Raw genomic sequence first — 13,941 nt, 5'->3', positions numbered from 1 at the left:
TTCTGAGACTGAACCAGGAAGAAATAGAAAATAAAAACAGACAAATCACAAGCTCAGAAATTGAGACTGTGATTAAAAATCTTCCAACAAACAAAAGCCCAAGACCAGATGGCTTCACAGGCGAATTCTATCAAACATTTAGTGAAGAGATAACACCTATCCTTCTCAAACTCTTACAAAATATAGCAGAGGGAGGTACAGTCCCAAACTCATTCTACAAGGCAACCGTCACCCCGATACCAAAACCAGATAAAGATGTCACAGAGAAAGAAAACTACAGGCCAATATCACTGATGAACATAGATGCAAAAATGCTCAAGAGAATACTAGCAAACAGAATCCAACAGCACATTAAAAGGATCATACACCATGGTCAAGTGGGGTTTATCCCAAGAATGCCAGGATTCTCCAATATATGCAAATCAATCAATGTGATACACCATATTAACAAATTGAAGGAGAAAAACCATATGACCATCTCAATAGATGCAGAAAAGGCTTTCGACAAAATTCAACACTCATTTATGATAAAAACCCTCCAGAAAGTAGGCATAGAGGGAACTTACCTCAACATGATAAAGGCCATATATGACAAACCCACAGCCAACACCATTCTCAATGGTGAAAAACTGAAACCATTTCCACTAATATCAGGAACAAGACAAGGTTGTCCACTCTCACTCCTATTATTCAACATAGTTTTGGAAGTTTTAGTCATAGCAATCAGAGAAGAAAAAGAAATAAAATGAATCCAAATCGGAAAAGAAGAAGTAAACCTGTTACTGTTTGGAGATGACATGATATTGTACATAAAGAATCCTAAAAATGCTACCAGAAAACTACTAGAGCTAATCAATGAATTTTGTAAAGTAGCAGGATACAAAATTAATGCACAGAAATCTCTTGCATTCCTATACACTAATGATGAAAAATCTGAAAGTGAAATTAAGAAAACAGTCCCGGGCTTCCCTGGTGGCGCAGTGGTTGAGAGTCCACCTGCTGATGCAGGGGAAGCGGGTTCATGCCCCAGTCTGGGAAGATCCCACATGCCACGGAGCGGCTGGGCCCGTGAGCCATGGCTGCTGGGCCTGCGCGTCTGGAGCCTGTGCTCCGCAACGGGAGAGGCCATGGCAGTGAGAGGCCCGCATACCGCAAAAAAAAAAAAGAAGAAAACACTCCCATTTATCACTGCAACAAAAATAATAAAATATCTAGGAATAAACCTACCTAAGGAGACAAAAGACCTGTATGCAGAAAATTATTAGACACTGATTAAAGAAATTAAAGATGATACAAACAGATGGAGAGATATACCATATTCTTGGATAGGAAGAATCAACATTGTGAAAATGACTATACTATCCAAAGCAATCTACAGATTCAATGCAATCCCTCTCAAACTACCAATGGCAGTTTTCACAGAACTAGAGCAAAAAATTTCACAATTTGTATGGAAACATAAAAGATCTCGAATAGCCAAAGCAATTTTGAAAAAGAAAAACAGAGCCAGAGGAATCAGGCTCCTGGATTTCAGACTATATTACGAAACTACAGTAATTAATACAGTACGGTAATTGCACAAAAAGAGAAATATAGATCAATGGAACAGGATAGAAAGCCCAGAGATAAACCCATGCCCATATGGTCACCTTACTTTTGATCAAGGAGGCAAGAAAATACAATGGAGAAAAGACAACCTCTTCAATTAGTGGTGCTGGGAAAACTGGATAGCTACATATAAAAGAATGAAATTAGAACACTCTCTAACAACATATACAAAAATAAACTCAAAATGGATTAAAGACCTAAATATAAGGCCAGACACTATAAAACTCGTAGAGGAAAACATAGGCAGGACATTCTATGACATAAATCACAGTAAGATCCTTTTTGACCCATCTCCTAGAGAAATGGAAATAAAAACAAAAATAAAGAGTGAGGCCTAATGAAACTTAAAAGCTTTTGCACAGCAAAGGAAACTATAAACAAGATGAAAAGACAACCCTCAGAATGGGAGAAAATATTTGCAAATGAAGCAACTGATAACAGATTAATCTCCAAAATATACAGGCAGCTCATACAGCTCAATATCATAAAAAACCAACCCAATCCAAAAATGGGCAGAAGGGGGCTTCCCTGGTGGCCCAGTGGTTGAGGGTCTGCCTGCCTATGCAGGGGACACAGGTTCAAGCCCTGATCTGGGAGGATCCCACATGCCACGGAGCAACTGGGCCCGTGAGCCACAGCTGCTGAGTCTGCACGTCTGGAGCCTGTGTTCCGCAGCAGGAGAGGCCACGATAGTGAGAGGCCTGTGCACTGCGATGAAGAGTGGCTCCCACTCGCCACAACTGGAGAGGGCCCTCGCACAGAAACGAAGACCCCACAGCAAAAATAAATAAAATAAATTAATAAACTCCTACCCCCAACATCTAAAAAAAAAAAAAAAAGGGCTGAATATCTAAATTGACATTTCTCCAAAGAAGATATACAGATTGCCAACAAACACATGAAAGGATGCTCAACATCACTAATCATTAGAGAAATGCAAGTCAAAACTACAATGAGGTATCACCTCACACCAGTCAGAATGACCATCATCCAAATATCTCCAAACAATAAATACTGGAGAGGATGTGGTGAAAAGGGAACTCTCCTACACTGTTAATGGGAATGTAAATTGAAACAGCCACTGTGGAGAACAGTATGGAGGTTCCTTATAAAACTAAAAATAGAACTACCGTGCAAACCAGCAATCCCACTACTAGGCATATACCCTGAGAAAACCATAATTCAGAAAGAGTCATTTACCACAATATTCATTGCAGCTCTATTTACAATAGCCAGGACATGGAAGCAACCTTAGTGTCCATCGACAGATGAATAGAGAAAGAAGATGTGGCACATATATACAATGGAATATTACTCAGCCATAAAGAGGAACAAAACTGAGTTATTTGTAGTGAGGTGGATGGACCTAGAGTCTGTCATACAGAGTAAAGTAAGTCAGAAAGAGAAAAACAAATACTGTATGCTAACACATATATAAGGAATCTAAAAAAAAAAGGGTTCTGAAGAACCTAGGGGCAGGACAGGATTAAAGATGCAGATGTAGAGAATTGACTTGAGGACACGGGGAGTTGGAGGGGTAAGCTGGAACGAAGTGAGAGAGTGGCATTGACATATATACACTACAAAATGTAAAATAGATACCTAGTGGGAAGTGGCTTCATAGCACAGGAAGATCAGCTCGGTGCTTTGTGACCACCTAGAGGGGTGGGATAGGGAGGGTGGGAGGGAGACGCAAGAGGGAGGCTATATGAGGATATATGTATATGTATGGCTGATTCACTTTGTTATAAAGCAGAAACTAATACACCATTGTAGGCAATTATACTCCAATAAAGATGTTAAAATAAAAAAAAACCCAGACATTTTGTTCTACACCATGATATCCAGCCACACTGAGGGGGATGGGGTTGACGAAGATGACGATACGTAAGTGCTAATACCTAATCTCTTAATGAAGACTTTTCTGGTGCCAGTTTTCCATGAAAGCAGTCGCTTTATCTTAGCAGTAATTGCCTTTCACAATTAAGTAGATTAAGATAATTCTCTTGAAACTTTAATAAATGAGTGGGAATAGTTTGTCACAATGGAGAAATGTAAATATTGTTGTCCAACAGACTTACTTTCAAATTCTGGGTATGAGTGTGATCTTAGATGAGTAACTTTGTGAATTGTGCTTTCTTCATCTTTGAAATGGGATTTGTTGAAATTGCTTTTTTAAAGATTATAACAACCAGAATCTTAGCACGGCTGTAATTTCTGCCAGCGAATTTGAGACCTCTTTTTTGATTTTAATATGCTTACTCACCAACAACTGCCTCCCCAACCGCCTGAAACTGCATGGCCTAGCGGTTTAACATGTGCTCTCTCTGGTCCCAGATGAATGGGTGTAGGATGGTAGTAACTCGCAGTAAGGTAACATGATTTAGCAGCCACAGCACTGAAAGAAGCATGCAGCTGCTGAGTCAAAATTCTGTCTTCTGCACATTCTCATGAATTGGACCTTGAGGAAAAGACTATATTTCTAAGCCTTTGGGTAACTATGTTTAGATGTTGAGTTTATAATTATTATTATGCTTCACCATAATAAAGGCCCAATGAGAAAATATAAGAGGGGATGCCTTCAAATCTCCAATGTGCTACACAAATGCAATAGGTTGGGAAACAAATACTACAAACATTTAATATTTGCTTGGGGACCCAATGAGGCAAACACCATTCATTTGGAATCCAGCAGGCATTGCTAGGGGATATGGCTGGGCATTCGCTGCTCTAGAATTAAAACAGGAGCTATCAGTATGTCTCCAGCTACTGTGAGGTTCATTCATGATACACTGTGCTTAAGTTTCACTGTTAACAAATCCAGCCCTGCCCACTCAGTACAGCTTTATTTACCAGCCTCATTGCACATCTTCCACATGATATGATGTCATTCATTGGGGACACATACTGTGTTGCAGGAACTGCTTTTTTTTAAGCAAGAAAAATACTGTTATTATCCTGTTTCCAGGTGAAAACTTTAATTTTTTGATGATATCTTATGTTTATACCAAACAGATTAACATAGGCACCAATAAAACAAACAGCTTAGTCTTTACTTCTAGTGTATCAATTATAACACTAAAGTCAAGAGATGTATTAGTTTGCTGAGGCTTCCATATCAAAGTACACTGACTGGGTGATTTAAAAAACAGAAGTTTATTGTCTCACTCTCTTGGAGTTTAGAAGTCCGAGATGAAAGTGTCAGAGAGTTGTTTTCTTCCCAGGCCTCTCACCTTGACCACCTTTTACCTGTGTCTTCACAAGGTTTTTCTTGTATGTATCTACATTCTAATCTCCTTTTCTTACAAAGATATTGGTCACATTAGGTTGAGGCAAATCCTAATGACCTGACTTTAACTTAATTACCTCTTAAAGACCCAATACAGTCACATTCTGGGGCACTGGGGTTAATTTTTGAAGGACACAACTCAGCCCAAAACAGGTAGTAATGCAACTGAAAAGCACACATTTCTAAGGGAATTTGATGTAGTATTTTAAAACATTTTATCCACTTATTTAATTAACAAAATTTAGCAGACATATACTAAATAACTTGGAGCAGGTAACTACATTATCCTCTGAGAAATAATAGTGTGGAGACAGGTGAAAAATAAAAATCAGAATTTTACAATTTTTAATAATCTTCATAACCACCCTGAGATACTATGCCCATTTTAGGAAAAAGTAAACTGAGATAAAAGAAGTTACTTGTTTAGAATCATACAGCTGGTAGCTGGCAGTCCTGCTAGTCAACCCCAGAACTATCAAATTCTGAAGCCCATAACTTTTTATTTTTAAAAAAAGTTTTGCTCTACTATGCTGACCCTATAGGAATGCATGGAGGCTGGACTAATCAACTATCATTAGGAGCTTCAAAGAATGGAATATTTACAAAGGGATTGGCTTCAAGGGTAAGCTTTAGCATATGACCTTAATACGCATACTCATAAACCACTGCACTCCCAAACAGCCCTACATTGTGCAGCCCAGAGGTTTAAAATCTTTTCTCTCTCAGAAGGATGGATACTGGGCAATAGGAACCTCTGCTGTGGTTTAGCAGCCAGAGCATTAGAAGATAAATCGAAAAATTTTAGAGGCTAGTAAAGAATTCAGCAATACAAGCTGAAAGACCAAAATGAAGAAAATGATAGGCCTGGGAGGACAGGGTGAGATCAGGGAGCAAGGAAGACTGCCTCATTAATATACATGGAAAGACATGGTGTGAGATATCTCAGAAAACCAGCTCTGGGACGGATTATGGAGGACATCAAATGCCACGTTAAGGGATTTATATAGTAGTATCTAGGCCAGTGGTTCTAAACATTTGTTGTGCAAAGGAAACACCTGGAGGGCTAGCAACCTATTCCCAGAGTAATTTATCCTGTACCTCAGAAAATTCTGAGGCTAGGCTTCCATACGTCCCACACTGAGAACCACGTCTGTAAACAGTGTATAGCCAGGAGGAGCTGGAGGGCAGGAGAATGACAATACTGGCAAATGAAGATTGGGAAACTGGGAACCCAGTTAGGACATTACTTCACTAGATGTGAAGGTAGTTATAAATTCCAAATATTTCACATTTTAATACATATATAGTATTCTTTTATTCAACTTAATGGAAGAAAAGTTGCTTGTTATTTTAAACCAAGATTGAAACTGTGTTCAGTCTCAATCTCACAAAGCATTTTAATTCTCTGTAAGCATCTTGGCTGCTTCTCGGATTGTTTTTTCTTTAGCTTAAATCTAATAAGATAATAAAGTCACTAAGAACGGATTAGTGATCCCTGACCTGTTCCTCTAAGATGCTTTTACCACTAGTATTATGAATCAACTGAGCTGACTTAAGTAAAATAAACGACATCCTTTACTTTGTTTAATCTGGCAGTCAGAAAAACCAAGGTCTTTCTTAATGTTCCTGCTAAAGTTTCCTTTGAGTTCATTGCAAATTCTTTCTCTTCTTGAAGGTACATGGTCCCCTATTCTAGTTGTCTGCCCTGTTCCCAAGAGCAATTCTGGGAGAAAGTGAGGAACTCAAGGGTATACGTGTACAATTTTCCACAAATACATGGGTGCTTCAGTTCATCAGAATGCCCTCATGATTATGGCTTCAAGTTAATGAGATTTTCTCATTAACAAAAGATTAAACCCATACTTCTATTGGCTCAACCCATGTTTAAAATCATGAGGCAGAGACTAATTTAGATTCATGTCTATAAGTGTCCTCTCAGAAACAACGCCTGTAGAGTTTCACCCGTGATGGGTACACAAAACGCAACAACAACAACAAAAACAAAACAAAACTGTTGAACTGGACTTCTGTCTTCATACATTCAATCTAATGAATAATATTTAATCTCTTCACAGTAGAGTCTAGTCTCTTTCCTCTCTATGTGTCCATAAATATCAGCTATTAATAAAATATTGTTATGATTATGGAAATAATATATATCTTTCTGGAACATTTAGAGACTAGAGACAACAAAGTAAGAAATTAAAAATAACCACATACTAACTAGAAAGAAATAATATATTTTTTTGAAATTTATTTATTTTATTTATTTTTGGCTGTGTTGGATCTTCGTTGCTGTGCAGGGGCTTTCTCTAGTTGTGGCGAGCGGGGGCTACTCTTCGTCGAGGTGCGCGGGCTTCTCATTGCGGTGGCTTCTCTTGTTGCAGAGCACGGGCTCTAGAGCACAGGCTCAGTAGTTGTGGCACACGGGATCAGTTGCTGAACAGCATGTAGGATCTTCCTGGACCAGGGCTCGAACCCGTACCCCCTGCATTGCCAGGAAGATTCTTAACCACTGCACCACCAGGGAAGCCTGAAATAAATATTTTTATTTAAAAATTTTAAATATTTAGTTTTAAAGATATGCATTTTTTTGCATATCCTTAGGACTGCATATTTAAGCAGAATACCTATATGCATAAATATGTGTAGAATCATGCACACATATATCCATATATTCATACTTTGTGATACAACGCTGATGCCCACATACAGCTTTTGCCTAGTACAGCAAGTTTTAGCCAAGGGGTTATATATGGTATTACTGGTTACAATTAATAGTTCACTTCCAGACATATCAAATTGTGTTTCATTAAAGATTATGTATCCATTAATTCATTTACTTATTCATTCAACATTAATTGACTCACTGCTCTATCTAAAACCCTGTGGTCAGCATCCTTGTAAATACACATATGCAGAGTGCACGCTCTCAAGCCTCACATTGTTAGCTTATAAAGTAGTTTCTAGGCCTATGGAAGAGCCAGTTTTGTCTTTCCGCTGAAAGCCTCTCAGTAGTGCCTCTGTAGTCTATATAATTCATTTGCTTACAAGGCTTATGACTCTTCAGAGTAGAAGGGGAATTCTCACGTACCAAGGAGAATTTTTATTTTTTATTTTGTCGATCAATCAGCTGACTATATTGACAAGATACTGATTGGTTACATGTTGAAGAAAACATACAATGCAAAATACAGAAAAAGTTGCTTCCATCCCCTCCCACTACCCGCCCTTACCCACCCACCCCCAAATACTCATCATCGTGATTTGGTCAGAACAGGGCTCAGAGCCAGAGGTCAGGGTGACCAAGGACGAAGGAGAAGGGGGCTGTGGGCAATGGGTTCGTGGCTGTCACAATAATGCTGAGGTAATGCTGCGGGTTCTCTCCCAGCTGTGAGTCAGGGGGCGGGGGTGGGGTACGCTGCAGCCTGATCATAGCCAGCTGAGGGAAGAGCTGCCTCTCCCTTCTCTGGCCCCTAGGGCCTGCCCCGTCACCCAGAACGAAGCATATGCATGGCCCATATGCTTCTTCTTGTGTTTCTCAAGAATATTATGGAACCATGCAAATAGGGAATGTCTCAAGAACAAATTCCTTCTTTAACATGTGTTTTATTTGAGGACGTGCATTACAAGATGGCTGTACATGTAAGAGAGGAGCTAGGAGCTGGAGAAGGAGTTCTTGAGCCACTCAACAGCAAATACTTACCCTTTGGGAGAAGAGATGCATCCTCATTCTCTGGTCATTACTTACTGGGACCATGGAGTCTGGAGTTCGGTAAAATAGACAGTTATTCTATTTTCACTATTTTTACTGTTAAGACCAGGGAGAGTATTAAACAAAACTATGACTTTTGTACCTATCAAATAGTAGCATCATGATCTATTTACCATTGTTCTGGTTGAAACAAACTATTTTTAGGGTATTAGGCAATTTTGTATCAGTTCAGTAAAATCACCTTTGAAATTAATATATCTGATTTCATTTTGAACTGTTTTTTTATTTTTTGTTTTATTTCGGAAGCTTGGTCCAATTTTTGTAATTTAGATTATTTGGGGATTTAACAAAACGTTTTGTTTCAATCTTATTTCTGGTTCTTGATATCTTAGATATAAACTAAAGGTCACTTTATCTTGATTTGCTTTCAAAGATAATGCCATGCTATTTTTCTTGTCTGAGAAATGTCCTATTCAATTGTAGCAAGTTTGTTGTATAAAATTCACCATTCATTCATTCATTCAATAAATACTTACAGTATGTGTACAGTGCATTAGTTTCTGTGTTAGATGCTAGATTCTGGACTAATAGAATGACATGATGACTTAAGATGACATAGAACAAATACTTTGAATGAGTATGCAAATGAAGACAACAAAGTACAAAACAAGGGTATCTTATAAAATCTGTGGTGTTCTAAACAGTTCTTTGAAGAGAATAGGATGCAGGAAGTTTTGAGAATGAACTAACTTGACATGTTTGGGAAATATGGAGTAGTATGGTGTGGTAGGTGTCAAGATTGGGCATGCTGGAGTGATAGAAGATGTGAGTGTTAGGAAGAGGACAAATTATGAAGGGTCTTATTTGCAAGCTCTGCAATAAAGGTGCTATAGCAACTATGAAAGCACTATTTTCATCAGCTTCCTATTCAGGATTTTGGTAGTCGTCAGACTTTTTATACAAACACATTTCATAAAGTGGTGATAATTAACAAGGATAGGATTTGCATCATTCTTCTCTACCTTTTTTCTCATGATGTGTCCTTTTCCTAAGAATGACTTTACCCACTATATCTATGCAGAAAATTCCTGCTTATCTTTTAAAACTGATTTCAAGATCACTGTTCTGGGAAACCTTTTCTTATCTCCTATTCACCCAGGCAGCCACACCCCTCCTCTGTGCCCTTTATCCACATAAATATCCAATTCATTGCAATTGCACTGACATTGTAACTGAAGTCAGATTCCTTTACTGATGTAAGAGATTTATGAGAAAGTGATTGTGACTAACTCATCTTTGAATGCCTTGTTTCTAGCTTATGGAATGAAATGGAGCAGAGAGTCAATCAATGCTTGTTGAAAGAATGATTGAGCCATAGCCTTTCTAAAGAAAGACTGGCCCTCTAATCAATACTGTTTTACCTCCTCTATACTTTGAAATCGAAAACATCGTCAACTGGATTATTTTAAAATAAATTGTATGCTCTGTTTTCATATGTTTATTAAATAATGCATATATAGTCAAAATTTAAGAAATTCTAAAGAGCATAGGGCAGAAAAAACATACCAGAATCCTAGAACTTAGTGATAATCAATGGTAATATTTTGGAATTTGTGGTTGCAGTTTACTAAATTTTATTAAGGAAAGGTCGATTTTGTTTTGTTTTGTACTATGTATGGTACTTGTCAACCAGTTTAATTAACTTATTATCTTGTAAAAATTTTCAGTTTATTAACATTTCTTTCTCATTTCATTTTTTAATGACTGCATGATGTTACATCATATGGATTGGTTATAATTTCTTAGCCATTTTCCTCTTTAGGACATCAATGTTTGTTTTTAAAAAAACTTCTCATTGTAATAATCACGTGAAGAAGATTGTTTACCTCTATCTTTGACTGAGCCTGTGACTGATTTTTTATGAGTTTTATATAGAAATGACATTGATAGGTAAAGCCTTTCATATATATTTCTAAATTGCCAACTGGAAATGTAAAATAATTTATACTGCCATCAGCAATGACTAAGAACATGATTTTCCTTGAACACTTTTATATTATTATTATTAAAAACTGTCAATTTTGTGAAGTAGGCATATTTTAAAATTTGCATTTTTTTAATGATAGAAAAGTTTAGGTATTTGGACATTTTCATATTACTAGACATTTATTATTCATTGTGTGATTATATGTTGTAAGTATACAATTATTAATTTGCAAATTTACAATACTGTCTATCGAATGGCTGTCAATTGTTTATTTGTTGTGATTTAGATTTTTTAAGAATAACTTTGTAATATATCACATAGATTTTCCCCTTGGATTCTAATGCTAATGGATTGGTCACGTCACTTTTTATTTACCTGTGTTTTACAGCTAAACACTAGTAATGACAATGGGTATCCTTGAGTTTTTCCTTGAGTTTGACTCTAATGTGAATGTCTGTATAGCATTATTCATAATTTATTTTAGCTTTTAAGGTCTGAGATAGATGATCTTTCTTATAAGAAAATATCATTTTATTTCACTGAATTTTACTTTGTTTAGGCATAGATGATGCAGTTCATCAAATATTTCATACATTTAAGTAGATGTAATTTTTTTATAACTGAAAAAATTAATGACATGAATTGATACTCTAATATTGAAACACTTCACACATCTGAATAATTTCCTACATTTTTATGGTTCCTTATTCTTTCAAGGAAATGAAAGAAAAATATTTGCATCTATAGTCGTAAATGAGTTTGCTCATTTTCTTTTATTGAAATTTCTTTGCCATGTTGTGACTTCAGGGTTGACTGACTGAATCAGTCCTATGATTTGGAAATTTACAGACTTTCTTTTCTCTTTCAATTAAGTTGATAATCTATAGGTGAGTTAAAATTATTGCCTTTGAGAAATGGAACACTCAGTTATAATTATCACCATCTTATTCCAAGCCACTATTATATATTTTGCTAGTAGTATTTTAGTAGCCTCCTAACCAGTGCCCTTGCATCCACCCTTGTGAGCCTACATTCTATTTTCCACACAGCAGCCAGTGACCCTTTCAAAACACAAATCAAATTATGTCAACCTTTTGTGTAAAATCCTCCAAAGGCATCTCATGTCACTCAAAGAAATAGACTAAACATTCTTACCGTGACTTCACAATCTACAACTTGTACTATAGAAAATAGTACTAGTCACTAATTAATTTATTGAATGTACAACTAAAGCAGGAATGTAGCATAGTTAGGCAAGGGTATACCCCACCCCCTGCAACATTACCCCTTATTCCTCAACCCCAGATAGAGCTGGCATAGAACTCACTCACTCTAGAATCTTAATATATCTATTCAATGTTATCTGAATCTTACAGAGGTGGTGGTGGGGTGTTATTGTAGGAAATGTAATAGGCCATGTAGAAGATAAAATGGAATCATAAGCTAATATAAGTATACACACAAATGTATGCAGGTATGTATCTATATGCATATATGTGTGTGCACATACACTATATACAATTTAATGGAAGCAATACATGCATATGATTTAAAAAACACATGAATTGTGAAATATTAAGTCTGGGCATATTTGTTCTTCAGTAATGTAAACTTGAAAATCTTTTGGCTGGAAGAAATCCAACCCAAACAACACCATACCTGAAATTCCATGGAACGTCCTAGCTCCATTGTATTCGATTCTCTCTCCAGATAGATTATTTTGGTTCAGTTATGTCTCTGTAATTAACCTACTTCACTATAAATCACATCCATATTAAATCCAACTTTGACATCTAACGTATCTTTCTTTCTGAACGTGTATGGAACAACATGAGATGTAAGTGTAATTTCAGGTACTTCGTCATGTCTTTACACTTAAAAAAAAGTTAAAATCTTATCAGCAAGTACCTTTTAGATTATAAAATGAAAAGTTAGAACCATAGACATAGAAAAAAATGCTGGTTTGCATAGCAGTTTTTAATTGGCAAATTGCCTAAGAATATTGCTGTGCATAATCTTTGCTCTGGTCCTGGAATTTGCTTGGAGAAAATGTTTAATTATGAATTATTTTTAATACTTGATTAATAACACTACAAAATAAGGTCTTCCAATCCATTCCACTATACAGCATATAGAATGGCAGGCTCTGACTATTATTTTAGGCCTGGTCAACAAAAACCCAAATCACAAAATATTTATTGTATGTGAAATTTGGTGGAGAGAGATGATCAATTTGGCTAATTCAGTCTTAAAGTCTGTAAGGATGAAGTAAAAATAAGCAATTCCGAAGCACATTATCAAGGTAGTAGCTCTGAGTAGACTTGGCTTAAGCTATGACTATGTTATACCAAAAACAGCTTCTTCCTTCATTTTTTATAGGGAAATGCTTATATTGATCTGTTTTTATGCAATTGTCTTCATATTTATTTCCTTTTCTGTAAACAATTTAGAAGAAATTGGAGACAATTGATGTCTTCCTATTGGAATGGAAGGGGAAGGGGGAAGATGGCAGTGAGGAGAAAAATGGACTTTTCTCCAGAGAATGAGGTCTTCATTTTTTAATAAATGTTTGTCAAAGATCTACTCTGGCCAAACTGTGCTACAATTTAGTGAGTCAAATATACACAAAGACAATAATAAAGAAATAAATTGCTTTAAAGGATCTAGAAATAAATGTCAGAAAAACATTAACAAAAATTAAAGGTCCCTGACATTTCAAAGTCTTGCTGCATAGATATTGCTTTAATAACTGATATGTTTGGCCACAGAAAGTTGTTAATTATGTTTGGAAAAAGTAAAAGGGAAATCACTGTTTAGTTTCTTGCTTTTTTCTTGTAATACTATGAGTTCACGCACAGTAAAGGTTTGGAATGAAGGGATAGGTAGATGAGTTATGATTACTTATCTACTTGTTGTGTGATGATTGTTGGGTCTATTACTTTAATTACACCACTACTCTCCCTTCAATGTTTGTTTTTAGCAAGACAAAATACATACAATTTTTCCTTTGTCATTAGTACAGATGTTTATGGTATGAAACTGATGAATGGGTGACCTTTCAATGAATATCAGTATTCTCATGTCAAGTTTCTGATCTAAAAGAGTTACCTAAACTTAGAAGCCTGTCTTTGTAGAACAAAAGGGGAAAAGATAATGGTAAAAGCAAAAAATAAAAATTACTTGCAATATAACATACTAATATAATAGAAAAAATTGCATAATATAATTAAAATCACACCAGTAAGCCATTGATTTAAATAGGCAAAGCACCTCCTTAGTTAAGTTGTCTTATTTTTGCATGTAATTTTTGTTGGAGAGGTTACAATTCATTTAAAAAAGAAC

Source organism: Lagenorhynchus albirostris, chromosome 4 (assembly GCF_949774975.1).
Source record: "Lagenorhynchus albirostris chromosome 4, mLagAlb1.1, whole genome shotgun sequence".
Lineage (NCBI taxonomy): Eukaryota > Metazoa > Chordata > Mammalia > Artiodactyla > Delphinidae > Lagenorhynchus > Lagenorhynchus albirostris.
The sequence above is the reverse complement of the archived record's forward strand: the minus strand, read 5'-3'. Positions refer to the sequence as shown.